The 21,914-nt window shown below is 56.5% G+C and overlaps 1 protein-coding gene across 1 annotated transcript in view; it reads left to right on the top strand.

Moving 5' to 3' along the window:
- The first annotated feature begins 501 nt into the window (after positions 1–501).
- The window catches only part of LOC142491317 (interferon-induced GTP-binding protein Mx1-like), a 69,798-nt gene continuing 48,385 nt past the window's right edge, over positions 502–21,914 (top strand). Inside the window, 2 exon segments of the mRNA XM_075593706.1 lie at positions 502–576; positions 1,150–1,236. The gene's annotated coding sequence lies outside the window, so the exon portion shown is untranslated.

The raw sequence follows: 21,914 nt of genomic DNA, 5'->3' as shown, positions 1-21,914 counted from the left end.
GCATGTGCAGTCGTCGCTCACCAGCGGGATAGAAAACCGGGACAGCACCTGTAGATTGGCTTCACTCCCAGACTGCATCTTTTGTGGTTATGCACTAAGCAGTGATAAGTGGGTTTTCCGGTGCTATGCACAAAGCAGTGATAAGTGCTTTTAAGTGAGATACATGCCTTTATAGCGTGATACTGCCTGGTGTGAGATTCACAAAGCAGTGATAACACTGCAGTATCGTGTTATAATGGCTTTTTATCCCTCTTAAAAGCACTTATCACTGCTTTGTGAATCTCATAGCAGACAGTATCACGCTATACTTGCTTTTTATTCTCACTTAAAAGCACTTATCACTGCTTAGTGCATAACCCCCCTATGTATCCTCTCACTCCACATAGACATTACAGCATCACTTCAATGACCACAGCAGTAAGTCTGTGGTACTTTCAGTTTCATTTCCAAGCACAGATCTAGGAAATCCCACCCCTTTCTTCTCAGTTTAGTATTTAGAGAGCCTGATGGTGCATCAGTAGCCACCTGCTATCCTTTTAGAGAAAGCATCAGAGGCAGACGTCTCCTAGGTACCAGGTAAGAAGGTATGTGATGTGGGGGATGGGAGAAGGGACCGGAGGGATTATCGGTATGCTTATTAACTGTGGGGTGGTTTAAAAGCTATTCTTAGTTTATTTATTTGCATAATGTACAGAGGAATTATGCTTTTGTTCTGTTTACATATAATATTATGATATATATCCAGGGAGTGTGGAGTCAGGGCTCTGACCACCTTCCTTCCCGTCCCTTTGGGGAGTGGGGCAGGTTCCCCTCATCCTATCGGGGGATGAGCAGAGGATAATCGGGGGATGAGCAGAGGATAGACCCTTGAGGCCTCAAGCCTCCTGGGTTGATTCCAGGTTCCATCCTGAGGATGGAAGGGCAGTGTACCATGTATGCTGTTAACCAATTGTGTGAAGAATAAAGTGTTCCAGTTTTATATATGCTGGCCTGAGACTGCAATCAATCGGGGGGTATTAGTAGTGGGTTCTCCTGCAGGGATTGCATCCAGTATCTTCTGGAGCCTGCAGGGGATGGAGGTGCTGAACCACAGAGAAAAGAACTAACCATCACCCTGAAAGTCTGTCCTGTCTTCCCTATCACCACCAGCAGAGACCCCGCATCCTGTGAGCCAGCAGGTAACCAGCACAACATACCGTGTAATAGGCAGATCTCCCTCTGTGCGTGTCTGTGCAGGTCAGTGGCTGTGTGCGTGTCTGTGCAGGTCAGTGGCTGTGTGCGTGTCGGTGCAGGTCAGTGGCTGTGTGCGTGTCTGTGCAGGTCAGTGGCTGTGTGCGTGCCTGTGCAGGTCAGTGGCTGTGTGCGTATCTGTGCAGGTCAGTGGCGGTGCGTTTCTGCAGGCCAGTGGCTGTGTGTGTCTGTGCAGGTCAGTGGCGGTGCGTTTCTGCAGGCCAGTGGCTGTGTGTGTCTGTGCAGGTCAGTGGCTGTGCGTGTCTGTGCAGGCCAGTGGCTGTGTGTCTGTGCAGGTCAGTGGCTGTGTGAGTGTCTGCAGGTCTGTGTGTGCAGGTCAGTGGCTGTGTGAGTCTCTGCACAGGTCAGTGGCTGTGTCTACACATCAGTAGCTGTGTGTCTGTGCTGGTCTGTCTGTGTGAGTGTCTGTGTAAGTCTGTCTGTGCAGGTCAGTGGCTGTGTGTCTGCAGGTCAGTGGAGGATTGTGGGGGAGAGAGAATGGCGGGTGGAGAATGAAGGAGGGAATGGGGGTTGAGAGAATGGAGGAGGGGAGTGAGAGAGAATGGGGGAGCGGAGGAAGGGAGACAATGAGGGAGAGAATGGGGGGAAGGAAGGGAGAGAATGGGGGAGGGAAGGGAGTGGATGGGGAGAGAATGGGGGAGGGAAGGGAGAGAATGGGGGTGGGAAGATAATGGGGGAGGGAAGAAAGATAATGGATGGGAAGGGGGAGGAAAAGGAGAGAATGGGGGTGGGAAGGGAGAGGGAGAATGGGGATGAGAGACAGATAATGGGGGGAGAAGGGAGAAAGACTGGGGGAGGGGAGAGAGAATGAGGGGAAGGGTGAGAGAATATGGGATGGTGAGAGGAGGGGGATAGAGAGAATGGGGAAAGGTGTGTGTGTCTCATTGTGTGTTCTGCTCTGTCCTTATGTGTGTGTTCTGTCCTAGTGTTTTTCTGTCCTTGTGTGTGTGTGTTCTGTCCTAGTGTGTGTGTGTCTCACTGTGTGTTCTGTCCTGGTGTGTGTCTCACTGTGTGTTCTGCTCTGTCCTTGTGTGTGTGTATGTGTTCTGTCCTGGTGCGTGTGTGTGTGTCTCACTGTGTGTTCTGCTCTGTCCTTGTGTATGTGTGTGTTCTGTCCTTGTGTGTGCATGTCACAGGAGACCAGGCATTTACACCTTTATACCGGGATCATATCACTGAGCAAAACCAAGAAGTAAAACAAATTGCGATTTATTCCTTAGAAACAGACATTCACACAATGAATTACAATCTACAGGAGAAAACACACTTACTGGGGGTCTGGGCTACAAAACTAACCTTTCCTAGTTGAAATAGCACAGAAAACAAGTCTTTACAAAGTCTTTCTGATGACCGGGACTAAGCCAAAAAGTCCTGGAACTGAAATCGGCATGCAGTTCCTGACCCACCGCTCTTTCCACTCTGGAGGTGCTGAAATCCCTTGACCTGGAGCGAGTAAACGTCCTGGTACTCTTTTCGGCATGCAGTTCCAGCTGCGACCGCTACGACGTATTCTGAGAACTTGGTCCCGCAAAGTTGGACTTAGAAAAATTCTCGCCTTGAAATTTTGAAAGCCGGCTCACTGACATCTCTCACAGAGCATCTTTGGTTTTACCGCTGCTGTTTTGGCGCTTAGAATCTGAGGACCAGATTGGCTGCTGTGTTTCTTAGGCCTGGGACAAAGTAGTGTGAGCAAGGCTGAGCAATGAGAGCGGCTTTAGCAGGGGCTCACGCACGCTTCCGCACGCTTGGGGAAGCGTGTGTCTCAAGAAGTTTTCAAATTTGGCGCTCGCCGGAGCGCAGGGCCGGTCACGTGAGTGGTTCGCCCAATGAGGGCGAACCAGCTCCGTGACGTCACTGGTCCGCCCCCAGACCTGCCCCCGACACGCCCACGGACGGCGCGCTGTGTAAGGCCAGGGAAAGCACCGCTTTCCCTGAGCCTCAGCGCGTCTCGGCACTGATAAAATGACTATGTCCCAGGCCTCAGGCTGCGGCCCCGCTGCCGCTGAGCTCGCTCATGCTTGGAGAGCGGTGATGTCACCAGCCCTCCAAGCATGAGGGATCAATGTCCGGCAACATTTTTAGAGCAGGAACGGGGGCGTGGCTATTACGGGAGGGTGTGTGTCATTGGCTGTATAGAGGCTGTCTGTGTTTCTGTGTATCTCTCTCTCTCTCTCCCCTCCCCTCATCTCTCTCCCCCCATTGCTCTCTCTCTCTCCCCCTCTCTCTCCCCCCCCATTGCTCTCTCTCTCCCCCCTGCGCTCTCTCTCTCCCACCCCCCCTGCACTCTCCCCTGTCCCCCCTGCGCTCTCTCTACCCTGCCCCCCGCGCTCTCTCTCCCGTCCCCCTCTCTCCCCCCTTGCTTTATCTCCCCTTTCTCTCTCCCCTTCTCCCTCCTTGCTTTATCTCCCCTTTCTCTCACCCCTTCACCCCCTCTCCCTTCTCCCCCCCTCTCTCTCCCTTCTCCCCCCCCTCTCTCTCCCTTCTCCCCCCCTCTCTCTCCTCCCTTCTCCCCCTCTCCCTCCCCCTCTCCCTCCCCCTTCTCCCTCCCCCCTCTCTCTCTTCTCCCCCCCTCTCTTTCTCTCTCTTCTCCCCACACCACTCTGTTTCCTCCCCATCACCATACAGCAGCACTCTGTTTGCCCCCCCCCTCAGTCCATTTGCCCCCCCCTCTCAGTCTGTTTGCCCCCCTCTCAGTCCGTTTGCCCCTCTCAGTCCGTTTGCCCCCTCTCAGTCCATTTGCCCCCCTCTCAGACCGTTTGCCCCTTCTCAGTCCGTTTGCCCCCCTCTGTCCGTTTGCCCCACCCCTCAGTCCGTTTGCCTCCCTCTGTCCGTTTGCCCCCTCAGTCCGTTTGCCCCCAACCTCAGTCCATTTGCCCCCCCTCTCAGTCTGTTTTCCCCCCCTCTCAGTCCGTTTGCCCCCCCTCTCAGTCCGTTTGACCCCTCTAAGTCTGTTTGCCCCCCCCCCTGTCTGTTTGCCCCCCTCTCAGTCCATTTGCCCCCCCTCAGTCCATTTGCCCCCCTCTCAGACCGTTTGCCCCTCCTCAGTCCGTTTGCCCCCCCTCAGTCCGTTTGCCCCCCTCAGTCCGTTTGCCCCCCTCAGTCCGTTTGCCCCCCCTCTCAGTCCGTTTGCCCCCCTCTGCCCGTATGCTCCCCTCTGTCCGTTTGCCCCCCTCTCAGTCCGTTTTCCCCCCTCTCAGTCCGTTTGCCCCCCTCTCAGTCCGTTTGCCCCCCTCTCAGTCCGTTTGCCCCCCTCTCAGTCCGTTTGCCCCCCTCTGTCCGTTTGTTCCCCCCCTCAGTCCGTTTGTTCCCCCCCTCAGTCCGTTTGCCCCCTCAGTCAGTTTTCCCCCCCTCTCAGTCAGTTTGCCCCCCCTCTCAGTCCGTTTGCCCCCTCTCAGTCCGTTTGCCCCCCCCTCAGTCAATTTGCCCCCCCTCAGTCCGTTTGCCCCCCCTCTCAGTCCGTTTGCCCCCCCCTAAGTCCGTTTGCCCCCCCCCTCTCAGACCGTTTGCCCCCCCCTCTCAGTCCGTTTGCCGCCCCTCTCAGTCCGTTTGCCCCACCCTCTCAGTCTGTTTGTCCCCCTCTCAGTCTGTTTGCCCCACCTCAGTCAATTTGCCCCCCCCCCAGTCAATTTGCCCCCCCCTCAGTCCGTTTGCCCCCCCCCTCTCAGTCCGTTTGCCCCCCCCCCTCTCAGTCCGTTTGCCCCCCCTGGAGATTCGCCTAGGGAACCAAATACCCTTGCCCTGGATAGAAGAGTACTGTATGCATCAGTAGAAGCAGAGGGCAGTAAGAGAGAAAAGCCTTATCAGAAAGTTAAAGGTGGGACAGAAATAAAGAGGGCTAAAGAAACAGGCACAAAAGGGGTTAATATCTTCCAAACACTACTACGACAATTGTCTACCTAAGAGGTTAGGAAGGCATTGCATGGCATTGCTTTACTAAATGCTATGACAAGCAAGGGGTTAACCCCTACCACCATTCCATGTGGGGGGCCTAATCACCCTCCCTGGGTCATCTACTCCAACACCCACATCCCAAACAAACCTGACCCATTGACATATTTGTATTTACATTGTATACTGTTTAATAAAGGTTTTTTTTTTCCCCATGTGATTTTGATTACATCAGGCAGGGGGGGTGGGGGCGAGAAATTTCATGGATGAAAAGGGGGGGTCGGCATAAAAAGTTTGCTCACCCTGCACTAGATGGCTAATAGGGCTTTCAGCAAATATAAACACATAAACCATTACTATTTACAGTATACATACATACATACATAATCTATACAAATAAGTAAACATATAAATCGCAAAGAGAGCCTAGCCACATTGGCATTTAATACAACCATGAATTTGTTGATGTACCGTGTTTTTGGCGCCATGTCCAATGATGTCATTGATGATGTCATTGATTTGGACACTCAACGTTGGCCTGGCAACACTTTCGGGTGAACATATTCTCCCCCTCCCTCACTCATTCTGTTTTCTCCCCCCTCACTCACTCTGTTTTCTCCCCCCTTACTCACTCCATTTCTCCCCCCTTACTCACTCCATTTTCTCCCCCCTTACTCACTCCGTTTTCTCCCCCCCCTCACTCACTCTGTTTTTCTCCCCCCTCAGTCACTCTGTGTTCTCCCCCTCACTCACTCCGTTTTCTGCCCCCCCCCCACTCACTCTGTTTTCTCCCCCCCTCACTCACTCTGTTATCACCCCCTCACTCACTCCCGTTTTCTGCCCCCCCACTCACTCCATTTTCTCCCCCCACACCGTTTTCTCCCCCCCACTCTGTTTTCTCCCCCCTCACTCCGTTTTCTCCCCCCCTCACTCACTCCGTTTTCTCCCCTCACTCACTCCGTTTTCTCCCCCCTCACCCACTTCATTTTCTCCCCCCCTCACTCACTCTGTTTTCTCCCCCCTCACCCACTCCGTTTTTCCCCCTCCCTCACTCCGTTTTCTCCCCCTCACTCACTCCGTTTTCTCCCCCCTCACTCAGTTTTCTCCCCCCCTCACCCACTCAATTTTCTCCCCATCACTCCGTTTTCTACCCCTCACTCACTCCATTTTCTCCCCCTCCCTCCGTTTTCTCCACTCACTCCGTTTTCTGCCCCCCCACACTCACTCTGTTTTCCTCCCCCCACTCCATTTTCTCCCCCCTCCCTCACTCCTTTTCTTCCCCCTCACTCACTCCGTTTCCCCCCACTCACTCCATTTCCACTCACTCACTCTGTTTCCCCCTCACTCACTCCATTTTCTCCCCTCCTCCCTCACTCACTCATTCTGTTTTCTCCCCACTTACTCACTCCGTTTTCTCCCCCCTTACTGTTTTCTGCCCCCCCTCACTCTGTTTTCTGCCTCCCCCACTCACTCCGTTTTCTGCCTCCCCCCACTCACTCCGTTTTCTGCCCCCCCCCCACTCACTCCGTTTTCTCCCCCCATGCTGTTTTCTCCCCCCACTCCGTTTTATCCCCCTCACTCCGTTTTCTCCCCCCTCCCTCACTCCGTTTTCTCCCCCCTCACTCACTCCGTTTCCCCCCTCACTCACTCCGTTTTCTCCCCCCTCACCCACTCCGTTTTTTCCCCCCTCACTCACTCTGTTTTCTCCTCCACTCACTCCGTTTTCTGCCCCCCCACGCTCACTCCGTTTTCTCCCCCACTCTGTTTTCTCCCCTCCCTCGCTCCTTTTCTTCCCCCTCACTCACTCCGTTTCCCCCCTCACTCACTCCGTTTCCCCTCTCACTCAGTCCGTTTTCTCCCCCCCTCACCCACTCTGTTTTCTCCCCCTCACTCACTCTGTTTTCTCCTCCACTCACTCCATTTTCCGCCCCCTCACTCCGTTTTCTCCCCCCACTCACTCCGTTTCCCCCTCACTCACTCCGTTCCCCCCTCCCTCACTCCGTTCCCCCCTCCCTCACTCCGTTTTCTCCCCCACTCACTCACTCTGTTTTCTCTTCCCACTCACTCACTCCATTTTCTCACCCTCCCTCACTCCGTTTTCTCCCCCCTCCCTCACTCTGTTTTCTCCCCCCTCACTCACTCCGTTTCTTCCCCCTCACCCACTCCGTTTTCTCCCCCTCACTCACTCCGTTTCCCCACACTCCATTTTCTCCCCCTCCCTCACTCCGTTTTCTCCCCCTCACTCCGTTTTCTCCCCCTCACCCACTCTGTTTTCTCCCCCTCACTCCGTTTTCTCCCCCCTCACTCACTCCGTTTTCTCCCCCTCGCTCACTCAATTTTCTCCCCCCTCCCTCCGTTTTCTCCATTCACTCCGTTTTCTCCCCCCTCCCTCGCACCTTTTCTTCCCCCTCACTCACTCCGTTACCCCCCTCACTCACTCCATTTCCCCCCTCACTCACTCTGTTTCCACCTCACTCACTCTGTTTCCCCCCTCACTCACTCCGTTTTCTCCCCCCCTCACTCACTCCGTTTTCTCCCCTCCTCCCTCAATCATTCCGTTTTCTCCCCCTCACTCCCTCTGTTTTCTCCCCCCTTACTCACTCCGTTTTCTCCCCCTCCCTCACTCCGTTTTCTCCCCCTCACTCACTCCGTTTCCCCCCTCACTCCGTTTTCTCCCCTTCACTCACTCCATTTTCTCCCCCCTCCCTCCGTTTTCTCCACTCACTCCGTTTTCTGCCCCCCCCACACTCACTCCGTTTTCTCCCCCCCCACTTCATTTTCTCCCGCCTCCCTCGCTTCTTTTCTTTCCCCTCACTCACTCCGTTTCCTCCCACTCACTCCATTTCCCCCTCACTCCGTTTCCACCTCACTCACTCCGTTTCCCCCCTCACTCACTCCGTTTTCTCCCCTCCTCCCTCACTCATTCTGTTTTCTCCCCCTCACTCACTCCGTTTTCTCCCCCCTTACTCACTCCGTTTTCTCCCCCTCACTGTTTTCTGCCCCCCCACTCACTCCGTTTTTTGCCTTCCCCCACTCACTCCGTTTTCTGCCCCCCCCACTCACTCCGTTTTCTCCCCCCATGCTGTTTTCTCCCCCCACTCTGTTTTATCCCCCCTCACTCCGTTTTCTCCCCCATCCCTCACTCTGTTTTCTCCCCCCTCCCTCACTCCGTTTCCCCCCTCACTCACTCTGTTTTCTCCCCCTCACCCACTCTGTTTTCTCCCCCCACCCTCACTCCGTTTTCTCCCCCCTCACTCACTCCGTTCCCCCCTCACTCACACCGTTTTCTCCCCCTCACCCACTCCGTTTTCTCCCCCCCTCACTCACTCCGTTTTCTCCCACTTCACTCACTCTGTTTTCTCCTCCACTCACTCTGTTTTCTTCCCCCTCCACACTCACTCCGTTTTCTCCCCCCACTCCATTTTCTCCCCTCCCTCGCTCCTTTTCTTCCCCCTCACTCACTCCATTTCCCCCTCACTCACTCCGTTTCCCCCTCACTCAGTCTGTTTTCTCCCCCCCTCACCAACTCTGTTTTCTCCCCCTCACTCACTCTGTTTTCTCCTCCACTCACTCCATTTTCCGCCCCCCCACTCTGTTTTCTCCCCCCCACTCCGTTTTCTCCCCTCTCACTCACTCCGTTTCCCCCTCACTCACTCTGTTTCCCCCTCACTCACTCCGTTTTCTCCCCCCACTCACTCTGTTTTCTCCCCCCACTCACTCACTCCATTTCTCCCCCTCCCTCACTCCGTTTTCTCTCCCTCCCTCCCTCCATTTTCTCCCCCCTCACTCACTCCGTTTCTCCCCCCTCACCCACTCCATTTTCTCCCCCCTCACTCACTCCGTTTCCCCACACTCCGTTTTCTCCCCTCCCTCACTCCGTTTTCTCCCCCCTCACTCCGTTTTCTCCCCCCTCACCCACTCTGTTTTCTCCCCCCTCACTCTGTTTTCTCCCCCCTCACTCACTCCGTTTTCTCCCCTCTCACTCACTCCGTTTCCCCCTCACTCAGTCCGTTTTCTCCCCCCCTCACCCACTCTGTTTTCTCCCCTTCACTCACTCTGTTTTCTCCTCCACTCACTCCATTTCCCGCCCCCCCCACTCACTCTGTTTTCTCCCCCCACTCCGTTTTCTCCCCCCTCACTCACTCCGTTTCCCCCTCACTCACTCCGTTTCCCCCCTCACTCACTCTGTTTTCTCCCCCCACTCACTCACTCTGTTTTCTCCCCCCTCACTCCGTTTTCTCCCCCCTCACCCACTCCGTTTTCTCCCCCTCACTCCGTTTTCTCCCCCCTCACTCACTCCGTTTTGTCCCCCCTCACTCACTCAATTTTCTCCCCCCTCCCTCCGTTTTCTCCATTCACTCCGGTTTCTGTCCCCCCCACTCACTCCGTTTTCTCCCCCCACTCTGTTTTCTCCCCCCTCCCTCGCACCTTTTTTCCCCCTCACCCACTCCGTTTTCTCCCCCTCACTCCGTTTTCTCCCCCCTCACTCACTCCATTTCCCCCCTCACTCACTCCGTTTCCACCTCACTCACTCTGTTTCCCCCCTCACTCACTCCGTTTTCTCTGCCCCTCACTCACTCCGTTTTCTCCCCTCCTCCCTCAATCATTCCGTTTTCTCCCCCTCACTCCCTCTGTTTTCTCCCCCCTTACTCACTCCGTTTTCTCCCCCTCACTCACTCCATTTCCCCACACTCCGTTTTCTCCCCCTCCCTCACTCCGTTTTCTCCCCCCTCACTCCGTTTTCTCCCCCCTCACCCACTCCGTTTTCTCCCCCCTCACTCTGTTTTCTCCCCCCTCACTCACTCCGTTTTCTCCCCTCTCACTCACTCCGTTTCCCCCTCACTCAGTCCGTTTTCTCCCCCCCTCACCCACTCTGTTTTCTCCCCTTCACTCACTCTGTTTTCTCCTCCACTCACTCCATTTCCCGCCCCCCCACTCACTCTGTTTTCTCCCCCCACTCCGTTTTCTCCCCCCTCACTCACTCCGTTTCCCCCTCACTCACTCCGTTTCCCCCCTCACTCACTCTGTTTTCTCCCCCCACTCACTCACTCTGTTTTCTCCCCCCTCACTCCGTTTTCTCCCCCCTCACCCACTCCGTTTTCCCCCCTCACTCCGTTTTCTCCCCCCTCACTCACTCCGTTTTGTCCCCCCTCACTCACTCAATTTTCTCCCCCCTCCCTCCGTTTTCTCCATTCACTCCGGTTTCTGTCCCCCCCACTCACTCCGTTTTCTCCCCCCACTCTGTTTTCTCCCCCCTCCCTCGCACCTTTTTTCCCCCTCACCCACTCCGTTTTCTCCCCCTCACTCCGTTTTCTCCCCCCTCACTCACTCCATTTCCCCCCTCACTCACTCCGTTTCCACCTCACTCACTCTGTTTCCCCCCTCACTCACTCCGTTTTCTCTGCCCCTCACTCACTCCGTTTTCTCCCCTCCTCCCTCAATCATTCCGTTTTCTCCCCCTCACTCCCTCTGTTTTCTCCCCCCTTACTCACTCCGTTTTCTCCCCCTCACTCACTCCATTTCCCCCCCTCACTTACTCCGTTTTCTCCCCCCTCACCCACTCCGTTTTCTCCCCCCCTCACTCACTCCGTTTTCTCCCACCTCACTCACTCTGTTTTCTCCTCCACTCACTCCGTTTTCTGCCCCCCCACGCTCACTCCGTTTTCTCCCCCCACTCCGTTTTCTCCCCTCCCTCGCTCCTTTTCTTCCCCCTCACTCACTCCGTTTCCCCCTCACTCACTCCGTTTCCCCCCTCACTCACTCCATTTCCCCCCTCACTCACTCCGTTTCCCCCCTCACTCACTCCGTTTCCCGCTCACTCAGTCCGTTTTCTCCCCCCCTCACCCACTCTGTTTTCTCACCCTCACTCACTCTGTTTTCTCCTCCACTCACTCCATTTTCCGCCCCTCCCCTCACTCTGTTTTCTCCCCCCCACTCCATTTTCTCCTCCACTCACTCCGTTTTCTGCCCCCCCACGCTCACTCCGTTTTCTCCCCCCACTCCGTTTTCTCCCCTCCCTCGCTCCTTTTCTTCCCCCTCACTCACTCCGTTTCCCCCTCACTCACTCCGTTTCCCCCCTCACTCACTCCGTTTCCCCCCTCACTCACTCCATTTCCCCCCTCACTCAGTCCGTTTTCTCCCCCATCACCCACTCTGTTTCTCCCCCTCACTCACTCTGTTTTCTCCTCCACTCACTCCATTTTAAGCCCCCCCCACTCACTGTTTTCTCCCCCACTCCGTTTTCTCCCCCCTCACTCACTCAGTTTCCCCCCTCACTCACTCAGTTTCCCCCCTCACTCACTCCGTTTCCCCCCTCACTCACTCCATTTTCCCCCCCACTCTGTTTTCTCCTCCTCCCTCGCTCCTTTTCTTCCCCCTCACTCACTCCGTTTCCCCCCTCACTCACTCCATTTCCCCCCTCACTCAGTCCGTTTTCTCCCCCACCACCCACTCTGTTTCTCCCCCTCACTCACTCTGTTTTCTCCTCCACTCACTCCATTTTCCGACCCCCCCCACTCACTCTGTTTTCTCCCCCCACTCCGTTTTCTCCCCTCCCTCGCTCCTTTTCTTCCCCCTCACTCACTCCGTTTCCCCCTCACTCACTCCGTTTCCCCCCTCACTCAGTCCATTTCCCCCCTCACTCACTCCGTTTCCCCCCTCACTCACTCCGTTTCCCGCTCACTCAGTCCGTTTTCTCCCCCCCTCACCCACTCTGTTTTCTCACCCTCACTCACTCTGTTTTCTCCTCCACTCACTCCATTTTCCGCCCCCCCCCTCACTCTGTTTTCTCCCCCCCACTCCATTTTCTCCCCCACTCACTCCGTTTCCCCCTCACTCACTCCGTTTCCCCCCTCACTCACTCCGTTTTCTCCCCCCACCCACCCACTCTGTTTTCTCCCCCCACTCACTCACTCCATTTTCTCCCCCTCACTCACTCCGTTTTCTCCCCCTCCCTCACTCCGTTTTCTCCTCCCCCCACTCACTCTGTTTCTTCCCCCTCACCCACTCCGTTTTCTCCCCCCTCCCTCACTCCGTTTTCTCCCCCTCACTCCGTTTTCTCCCCCCTCACCCACTCCGTTTTCTCCCCCTCACTCCGTTTTCTCCCCCCTCACCCACTCCGTTTTCTCCCCTCACTCCGTTTTCTCCCCCCACTCTGTTTTCTCCCCCCTCCCTCGCACATTTTCTTCCCCCTCACTCACTCCGTTTCCCCCTCACTCACTCCGTTTCCCCCCTCACTCACTCCATTTCCCCCCTCACTCACTCCGTTTCCCCCCTCACTCACTCCGTTTCCCGCTCACTCAGTCCGTTTTCTCCCCCCCTCACCCACTCTGTTTTCTCACCCTCACTCACTCTGTTTTCTCCTCCACTCACTCCATTTTCCGCCCCCCCCCCTCACTCTGTTTTCTCCCCCCCACTCCATTTTCTCCCCCACTCACTCCGTTTCCCCCTCACTCACTCCGTTTCCCCCCTCACTCACTCCGTTTTCTCCCCCCACCCACCCACTCTGTTTTCTCCCCCCACTCACTCACTCCATTTTCTCCCCCTCACTCACTCCGTTTTCTCCCCCTCCCTCACTCCGTTTTCTCCTCCCCCCACTCACTCTGTTTCTTCCCCCTCACCCACTCCGTTTTCTCCCCCCTCCCTCACTCCGTTTTCTCCCCCTCACTCCGTTTTCTCCCCCCTCACCCACTCCGTTTTCTCCCCCTCACTCCGTTTTCTCCCCCCTCACCCACTCCGTTTTCTCCCCCCACTCTGTTTTCTCCCCCCACTCTGTTTTCTCCCCCCTCCCTCGCACATTTTCTTCCCCCTCACTCACTCCGTTTCCCCCCTCACTCACTCCATTTCCCCCCTCACTCACTCCGTTTCCACCTCACTCACTCTGTTTCCCCCTCACTCACTCCGTTTTCTCCCCCCTCACTCACTCTGTTTTCTCCCCCTCCCTCACTCTGTTTTCTCCCCCTCACTCACTCTGTTTCCCCCCTCACTCCGTTTTCTCCCCTTCACTCACTCCATTTTCTCCCCCTCCCTCCGTTTTCTCCACTCACTCCGTTTTCTGCCCCCCCACACTCACTCCATTTTCTCCCCCACTCACTCCGTTTCCCCCTCACTCACTCCGTTTCCCCCCTCACTCACTCCGTTTTCTCCCCCCACCCACCCACTCTGTTTTCTCCCCCCACTCACTCACTCCATTTTCTCCCCCTCACTCACTCCGTTTTCTCCCCCTCCCTCACTCCGTTTTCTCCTCCCCCCACTCACTCTGTTTTCTCCCCCCTCCCTCACTCCGTTTTCTCCCCCTCACTCCGTTTTCTCCCCCCTCACCCACTCCGTTTTCTCCCCCTCACTCCGTTTTCTCCCCCCTCACCCACTCCGTTTTCTCCCCTCACTCCGTTTTCTCCCCCCACTCTGTTTTCTCCCCCCTCCCTCGCACATTTTCTTCCCCCTCACTCACTCCGTTTCCCCCCCCACTCACTCCATTTCCCCCCTCACTCACTCCGTTTCCACCTCACTCACTCTGTTTCCCCCTCACTCACTCCGTTTTGTCCCCCCCTCACTCACTCCGTTTTCTCCCCCTCCCTCACTCTGTTTTCTCCCCCTCACTCACTCTGTTTCCCCCCTCACTCCGTTTTCTCCCCTTCACTCACTCCATTTTCTCCCCCTCCCTCCGTTTTCTCCACTCACTCCATTTTCTGCCCCCCCACACTCACTCCGTTTTCTCCCCCCACTTCATTTTCTCCCCCCTCCCTCGCTCCTTTTCTTTCCCCTCACTCACTCTGTTTCCCCCCACTCACTCCATTTCCCCCCTCACTCCGTTTCCACCTCACTCACTCTGTTTCCCCCTCACTCACTCCGTTTTCTCCCCCCACTCACTCTGTTTTCTCCCCCCACTCACTCACTCCATTTCTCCCCCTCACTCACTCCGTTTTCTCTCCCTCCCTCCCTCCGTTTTCTCCCCCCTCACTCACTCCGTTTCTCCCCCCTCACCCACTCCATTTTCTCCCCCCTCACTCACTCCGTTTCCCCACACTCCATTTTCTCCCCCTCCCTCACTCCGTTTTCTCCCCCCTCACTCCGTTTTCTCCCCCCTCACCCACTCCGTTTTCTCCCCCTCACTCTGTTTTCTCCCCCCTCACTCACTCCGTTTTCTCCCCTCTCACTCACTCCGTTTCCCCCTCACTCAGTCCGTTTTCTCCCCCCCTCACCCACTCTGTTTTCTCCCCTTCACTCACTCTGTTTTCTCCTCCACTCACTCCATTTCCCGCCCCCCCCACTCACTCTGTTTTCTCCCCCCACTCCGTTTTCTCCCCCCTCACTCACTCTGTGTCCCCCTCACTCACTCTGTGTCCCCCTCACTCACTCTGTGTCCCCCTCACTCACTCCGTTTCCCCCTCACTCACTCTGTTTTCTCCCCCCACTCACTCACTCTGTTTTCTCCCCCCTCACTCCGTTTTCTCCCCTTCACTCACTCCATTTTCTCCCCCTCCCTCCGTTTTCTCCACTCACTCCATTTTCTGCCCCCCCACACTCACTCCGTTTTCTCCCCCCACTTCATTTTCTCCCCCCTCCCTCGCTCCTTTTCTTTCCCCTCACTCACTCTGTTTCCCCCCACTCACTCCATTTCCCCCCTCACTCCGTTTCCACCTCACTCACTCTGTTTCCCCCTCACTCACTCCGTTTTCTCCCCCCACTCACTCTGTTTTCTCCCCCCACTCACTCACTCCATTTCTCCCCCTCACTCACTCCGTTTTCTCTCCCTCCCTCCCTCCGTTTTCTCCCCCCTCACTCACTCCGTTTCTCCCCCCTCACCCACTCCATTTTCTCCCCCCTCACTCACTCCGTTTCCCCACACTCCATTTTCTCCCCCTCCCTCACTCCGTTTTCTCCCCCCTCACTCCGTTTTCTCCCCCCTCACCCACTCCGTTTTCTCCCCCTCACTCTGTTTTCTCCCCCCTCACTCACTCCGTTTTCTCCCCTCTCACTCACTCCGTTTCCCCCTCACTCAGTCCGTTTTCTCCCCCCCTCACCCACTCTGTTTTCTCCCCTTCACTCACTCTGTTTTCTCCTCCACTCACTCCATTTCCCGCCCCCCCCACTCACTCTGTTTTCTCCCCCCACTCCGTTTTCTCCCCCCTCACTCACTCTGTGTCCCCCTCACTCACTCTGTGTCCCCCTCACTCACTCTGTGTCCCCCTCACTCACTCCGTTTCCCCCTCACTCACTCTGTTTTCTCCCCCCACTCACTCACTCTGTTTTCTCCCCCCTCACTCCGTTTTCTCCCCCCTCACCCACTCCGTTTTCTCCCCCTCACTCCGTTTTGTCCCCCCTCACTCACTCCGTTTTGTCCCCCCTCACTCACTCAATTTTCTCCCCCCTCCCTCCGTTTTCTCCCCCTCACTCCGTTTTCTCCCCCCTCACTCACTCCATTTCCCCCCTCACTCACTCCGTTTCCACCTCACTCACTCTGTTTCCCCCATCACTCACTCCGTTTTCTCCGCCCCTCACTCACTCCGTTTTCTCCCCTCCTCCCTCAATCATTCCGTTTTCTCCCCCTCACTCCCTCTGTTTTCTCCCCCCTTACTCCGTTTTCCCCCCCTCACTCACTCCATTTCCCCCCCTCACTTACTCCGTTTTCTCCCCCCTCACTCACTCTGTTTCTCCTCCACTCACTGCGTTTTCTGCCCCAACACGCTCACTCCGTTTTCTCCCCCCCACTCTGTTTTCTCCTCCTCCCTCGCTCCTTTTCTTCCCCCTCACTCACTCCGTTTCCCCCTCACTCACTCCGTTTCCCCCCTCACTCACTCCATTTCCCCCCTCACTCACTCCGTTTCCCCCCTCACTCACTCCGTTTCCCCCCCCACTCTGTTTTCTCCTCCTCCCTCGCTCCTTTTCTCCCCCCTCACTCACTCCGTTTCCCCCCTCACTCACTCCATTTCCCCCCTCACTCAGTCCGTTTTCTCCCCCACCACCCACTCTGTTTCTCCCCCTCACTCACTCTGTTTTCTCCTCCACTCACTCCATTTTCCGACCCCCCCCCACTCACTCTGTTTTCTCCCCCCACTCCGTTTTCTCCCCTCCCTCGCTCCTTTTCTTCCCCCTCACTCACTCCGTTTCCCCCTCACTCACTCCGTTTCCCCCCTCACTCACTCCATTTCCCCCCTCACTCACTCCGTTTCCCCCCTCACTCACTCCGTTTCCCGCTCACTCAGTCCGTTTTCTCCCCCCCTCACCCACTCTGTTTTCTCACCCTCACTCACTCTGTTTTCTCCTCCACCCACTCCATTTTCTCCCCCACTCACTCCGTTTCCCCCTCACTCACTCCGTTTTCCCCCTCACTCACTCCGTTTTCTCCCCCCACCCACCCACTCTGTTTTCTCCCCCCACTCACTCACTCCATTTTCTCCCCCTCACTCACTCCGTTTTCTCCCCCTCCCTCACTCCGTTTTCTCCTCCCCCCACTCACTCTGTTTCTTCCCCCTCACCCACTCCGTTTTCTCCCCCCTCCCTCACTCCGTTTTCTCCCCCTCACTCCGTTTTCTCCCCCCTCACCCACTCCGTTTTCTCCCCCTCACTCCGTTTTCTCCCCCCTCACCCACTCCGTTTTCTCCCCTCACTCCGTTTTCTCCCCCCACTCTGTTTTCTCCCCCCTCCCTCGCACATTTTCTTCCCCCTCACTCACTCCGTTTCCCCCCTCACTCACTCCATTTCCCCCCTCACTCACTCCGTTTCCACCTCACTCACTCTGTTTCCCCCTCACTCACTCCGTTTTCTCCCCCCCTCACTCACTCCGTTTTCTCCCCCTCCCTCACTCTGTTTTCTCCCCCTCACTCACTCTGTTTCCCCCCTCACTCCGTTTTCTCCCCTTCACTCACTCCATTTTCTCCCCCTCCCTCCGTTTTCTCCACTCCCTCCGTTTTCTGCCCCCCCACACTCACTCCGTTTTCTCCCCCCCACTTCATTTTCTCCCCCCTCCCTCGCTCCTTTTCTTTCCCCTCACTCACTCTGTTTCCCCCCACTCACTCCATTTCCCCCCTCACTCCGTTTCCACCTCACTCACTCCGTTCCCCCCTCACTCACTCCGTTTTCTCCCCTCCTCCCTCACTCATTCTGTTTTCTCCCCCTCACTCACTCCGTTTTCTCCCCCCTTACTCACTCCGTTTTCTCCCCCCTCACTGTTTTCTGCCTCCCCCACTCACTCCGTTTTCTGCCCCCCCCACTCACTCCGTTTTCTCCCCCCATGCTGTTTTCTCCCCCCACTCCGTTTTCTCCCCCATCCCTCACTCTGTTTTCTCCCCCTCCCTCACTCTGTTTTCTCCCCCCTCCCTCACTCTGTTTTCTCCCCCCTCACTCACTCCGTTTCCCCCTCACTCACTCCATTTACTCCCCCCTCACCCACTCCGTTTTCTCCCCCCCTCACTCACTCCGTTTTCTCCCACCTCACTCACTCTGTTTTCTCCTCCACTCACTCCGTTTTCTGCCCCCCCACGCTCACTCCGTTTTCTCCCCCCACTCCGTTTTCTCCCCTCCCTCGCTCCTTTTCTTCCCCCTCACTCACTCCGTTTCCCCCTCACTCACTCCGTTTCCCCCCTCACTCACTCCATTTCCCCCCTCACTCACTCCGTTTCCCCCCTCACTCACTCCGTTTCCCGCTCACTCAGTCCGTTTTCTCCCCCCCTCACCCACTCTGTTTTCTCACCCTCACTCACTCTGTATTCTCCTCCACTCACTCCATTTTCCGCCCCCCTCACTCCCTCTGTTTTCTCCCCCCTTACTCCGTTTTCTCCCCCTCACTCACTCCATTTCCCCCCCTCACTTACTCCGTTTTCTCCCCCCTCACTCACTCTGTTTCTCCTCCACTCACTGCGTTTTCTGCCCCAACACGCTCACTCCGTTTTCTCCCCCCCACTCTGTTTTCTCCTCCTCCCTCGCTCCTTTTCTTCCCCCTCACTCACTCCGTTTCCCCCCTCACTCACTCCATTTCCCCCCTCACTCAGTCCGTTTTCTCCCCCATCACCCACTCTGTTTCTCCCCCTCACTCACTCTGTTTTCTCCTCCACTCACTCCATTTTAAGCCCCCCCCACTCACTGTTTTCTCCCCCACTCCGTTTTCTCCCCCCTCACTCACTCAGTTTCCCCCCTCACTCACTCAGTTTCCCCCCTCACTCACTCCGTTTCCCCCCTCACTCACTCCATTTCCCCCCCCACTCTGTTTTCTCCTCCTCCCTCGCTCCTTTTCTTCCCCCTCACTCACTCCGTTTCCCCCCTCACTCACTCCATTTCCCCCCTCACTCAGTCCGTTTTCTCCCCCACCACCCACTCTGTTTCTCCCCCTCACTCACTCTGTTTTCTCCTCCACTCACTCCATTTTCCGACCCCCCCCCACTCACTCTGTTTTCTCCCCCCACTCCGTTTTCTCCCCTCCCTCGCTCCTTTTCTTCCCCCTCACTCACTCCGTTTCCCCCTCACTCACTCCGTTTCCCCCCTCACTCAGTCCATTTCCCCCCTCACTCACTCCGTTTCCCCCCTCACTCACTCCGTTTCCCGCTCACTCAGTCCGTTTTCTCCCCCCCTCACCCACTCTGTTTTCTCACCCTCACTCACTCTGTTTTCTCCTCCACTCACTCCATTTTCCGCCCCCCCCCTCACTCTGTTTTCTCCCCCCCACTCCATTTTCTCCCCCACTCACTCCGTTTCCCCCTCACTCACTCCGTTTCCCCCCTCACTCACTCCGTTTTCTCCCCCCACCCACCCACTCTGTTTTCTCCCCCCACTCACTCACTCCATTTTCTCCCCCTCACTCACTCCGTTTTCTCCCCCTCCCTCACTCCGTTTTCTCCTCCCCCCACTCACTCTGTTTCTTCCCCCTCACCCACTCCGTTTTCTCCCCCCTCACCCACTCCATTTTCCCCCCCACTCTGTTTTCTCCTCCACTCACTCCATTTTCCGACCCCCCCACTCACTCTGTTTTCTCCCCCCACTCCGTTTTCTCCCCTCCCTCGCTCCTTTTCTTCCCCCTCACTCACTCCGTTTCCCCCTCACTCACTCCGTTTCCCCCCTCACTCACTCCATTTCCCCCCTCACTCACTCCGTTTCCCCCCTCACTCACTCCGTTTCCCGCTCACTCAGTCCGTTTTCTCCCCCCCTCACCCACTCTGTTTTCTCACCCTCACTCACTCTGTTTTCTCCTCCACTCACTCCATTTTCCGCCCCCCCCCTCACTCTGTTTTCTCCCCCCCACTCCATTTTCTCCCCCACTCACTCCGTTTCCCCCTCACTCACTCCGTTTCCCCCCTCACTCACTCCGTTTTCTCCCCCCACCCACCCACTCTGTTTTCTCCCCCCACTCACTCACTCCATTTTCTCCCCCTCACTCACTCCGTTTTCTCCCCCTCCCTCACTCCGTTTTCTCCTCCCCCCACTCACTCTGTTTCTTCCCCCTCACCCACTCCGTTTTCTCCCCCCTCCCTCACTCCGTTTTCTCCTCCACTCACTCCATTTTCCGACCCCCCCACTCACTCTGTTTTCTCCCCCCACTCCGTTTTCTCCCCTCCCTCGCTCCTTTTCTTCCCCCTCACTCACTCCGTTTCCCCCTCACTCACTCCGTTTCCCCCCTCACTCACTCCATTTCCCCCCTCACTCACTCCGTTTCCCCCCTCACTCACTCCGTTTCCCGCTCACTCAGTCCGTTTTCTCCCCCCCTCACCCACTCTGTTTTCTCACCCTCACTCACTCTGTTTTCTCCTCCACTCACTCCATTTTCCGCCCCCCCCTCACTCTGTTTTCTCCCCCCCACTCCATTTTCTCCCCCACTCACTCCGTTTCCCCCTCACTCACTCCGTTTCCCCCCTCACTCACTCCGTTTTCTCCCCCCACCCACCCACTCTGTTTTCTCCCCCCACTCACTCACTCCATTTTCTCCCCCTCACTCACTCCGTTTTCTCCCCCTCCCTCACTCCGTTTTCTCCTCCCCCCACTCACTCTGTTTCTTCCCCCTCACCCACTCCGTTTTCTCCCCCCTCCCTCACTCCGTTTTCTCCCCCTCACTCCGTTTTCTCCCCCCTCACCCACTCCGTTTTCTCCCCCTCACTCCGTTTTCTCCCCCCTCACCCACTCCGTTTTCTCCCCTCACTCCGTTTTCTCCCCCCACTCTGTTTTCTCCCCCCTCCCTCGCACATTTTCTTCCCCCTCACTCACTCCGTTTCCCCCCTCACTCACTCCATTTCCCCCCTCACTCACTCCGTTTCCACCTCACTCACTCTGTTTCCCCCTCACTCACTCCGTTTTCTCCCCCCCTCACTCACTCCGTTTTCTCCCCCTCCCTCACTCTGTTTTCTCCCCCTCACTCACTCTGTTTCCCCCCTCACTCCGTTTTCTCCCCTTCACTCACTCCATTTTCTCCCCCTCCCTCCGTTTTCTCCACTCCCTCCGTTTTCTGCCCCCCCACACTCACTCCGTTTTCTCCCCCCCACTTCATTTTCTCCCCCCTCCCTCGCTCCTTTTCTTTCCCCTCACTCACTCTGTTTCCCCCCACTCACTCCATTTCCCCCCTCACTCCGTTTCCACCTCACTCACTCCGTTCCCCCCTCACTCACTCCGTTTTCTCCCCTCCTCCCTCACTCATTCTGTTTTCTCCCCCTCACTCACTCCGTTTTCTCCCCCCTTACTCACTCCGTTTTCTCCCCCCTCACTGTTTTCTGCCTCCCCCACTCACTCCGTTTTCTGCCCCCCCCACTCACTCCGTTTTCTCCCCCCATGCTGTTTTCTCCCCCCACTCCGTTTTCTCCCCCATCCCTCACTCTGTTTTCTCCCCCTCCCTCACTCTGTTTTCTCCCCCCTCCCTCACTCTGTTTTCTCCCCCCTCACTCACTCCGTTTCCCCCTCACTCACTCCATTTACTCCCCCCTCACCCACTCCGTTTTCTCCCCCCCTCACTCACTCCGTTTTCTCCCACCTCACTCACTCTGTTTTCTCCTCCACTCACTCCGTTTTCTGCCCCCCCACGCTCACTCCGTTTTCTCCCCCCACTCCGTTTTCTCCCCTCCCTAGCTCCTTTTCTTCCCCCTCACTCACTCCGTTTCCCCCTCACTCACTCCGTTTCCCCCCTCACTCACTCCATTTCCCCCCTCACTCACTCCGTTTCCCCCCTCACTCACTCCGTTTCCCGCTCACTCAGTCCGTTTTCTCCCCCCCTCACCCACTCTGTTTTCTCACCCTCACTCACTCTGTATTCTCCTCCACTCACTCCATTTTCCGCCCCCCTCACTCCCTCTGTTTTCTCCCCCCTTACTCCGTTTTCTCCCCCTCACTCACTCCATTTCCCCCCCTCACTTACTCCGTTTTCTCCCCCCTCACTCACTCTGTTTCTCCTCCACTCACTGCGTTTTCTGCCCCAACACGCTCACTCCGTTTTCTCCCCCCCACTCTGTTTTCTCCTCCTCCCTCGCTCCTTTTCTTCCCCCTCACTCACTCCGTTTCCCCCCTCACTCACTCCATTTCCCCCCTCACTCAGTCCGTTTTCTCCCCCATCACCCACTCTGTTTCTCCCCCTCACTCACTCTGTTTTCTCCTCCACTCACTCCATTTTAAGCCCCCCCCACTCACTGTTTTCTCCCCCACTCCGTTTTCTCCCCCCTCACTCACTCAGTTTCCCCCCTCACTCACTCAGTTTCCCCCCTCACTCACTCCGTTTCCCCCCTCACTCACTCCATTTTCCCCCCCACTCTGTTTTCTCCTCCTCCCTCGCTCCTTTTCTTCCCCCTCACTCACTCCGTTTCCCCCCT

The sequence above is a fragment of the Ascaphus truei genome, chromosome 3, assembly GCF_040206685.1.
Source record: "Ascaphus truei isolate aAscTru1 chromosome 3, aAscTru1.hap1, whole genome shotgun sequence".
NCBI classification, from domain to species: Eukaryota; Metazoa; Chordata; class Amphibia; order Anura; family Ascaphidae; genus Ascaphus; species Ascaphus truei.
Note: the sequence above shows the minus strand (reverse complement) of the source record. Positions and strands in the feature narration are given on the sequence as shown.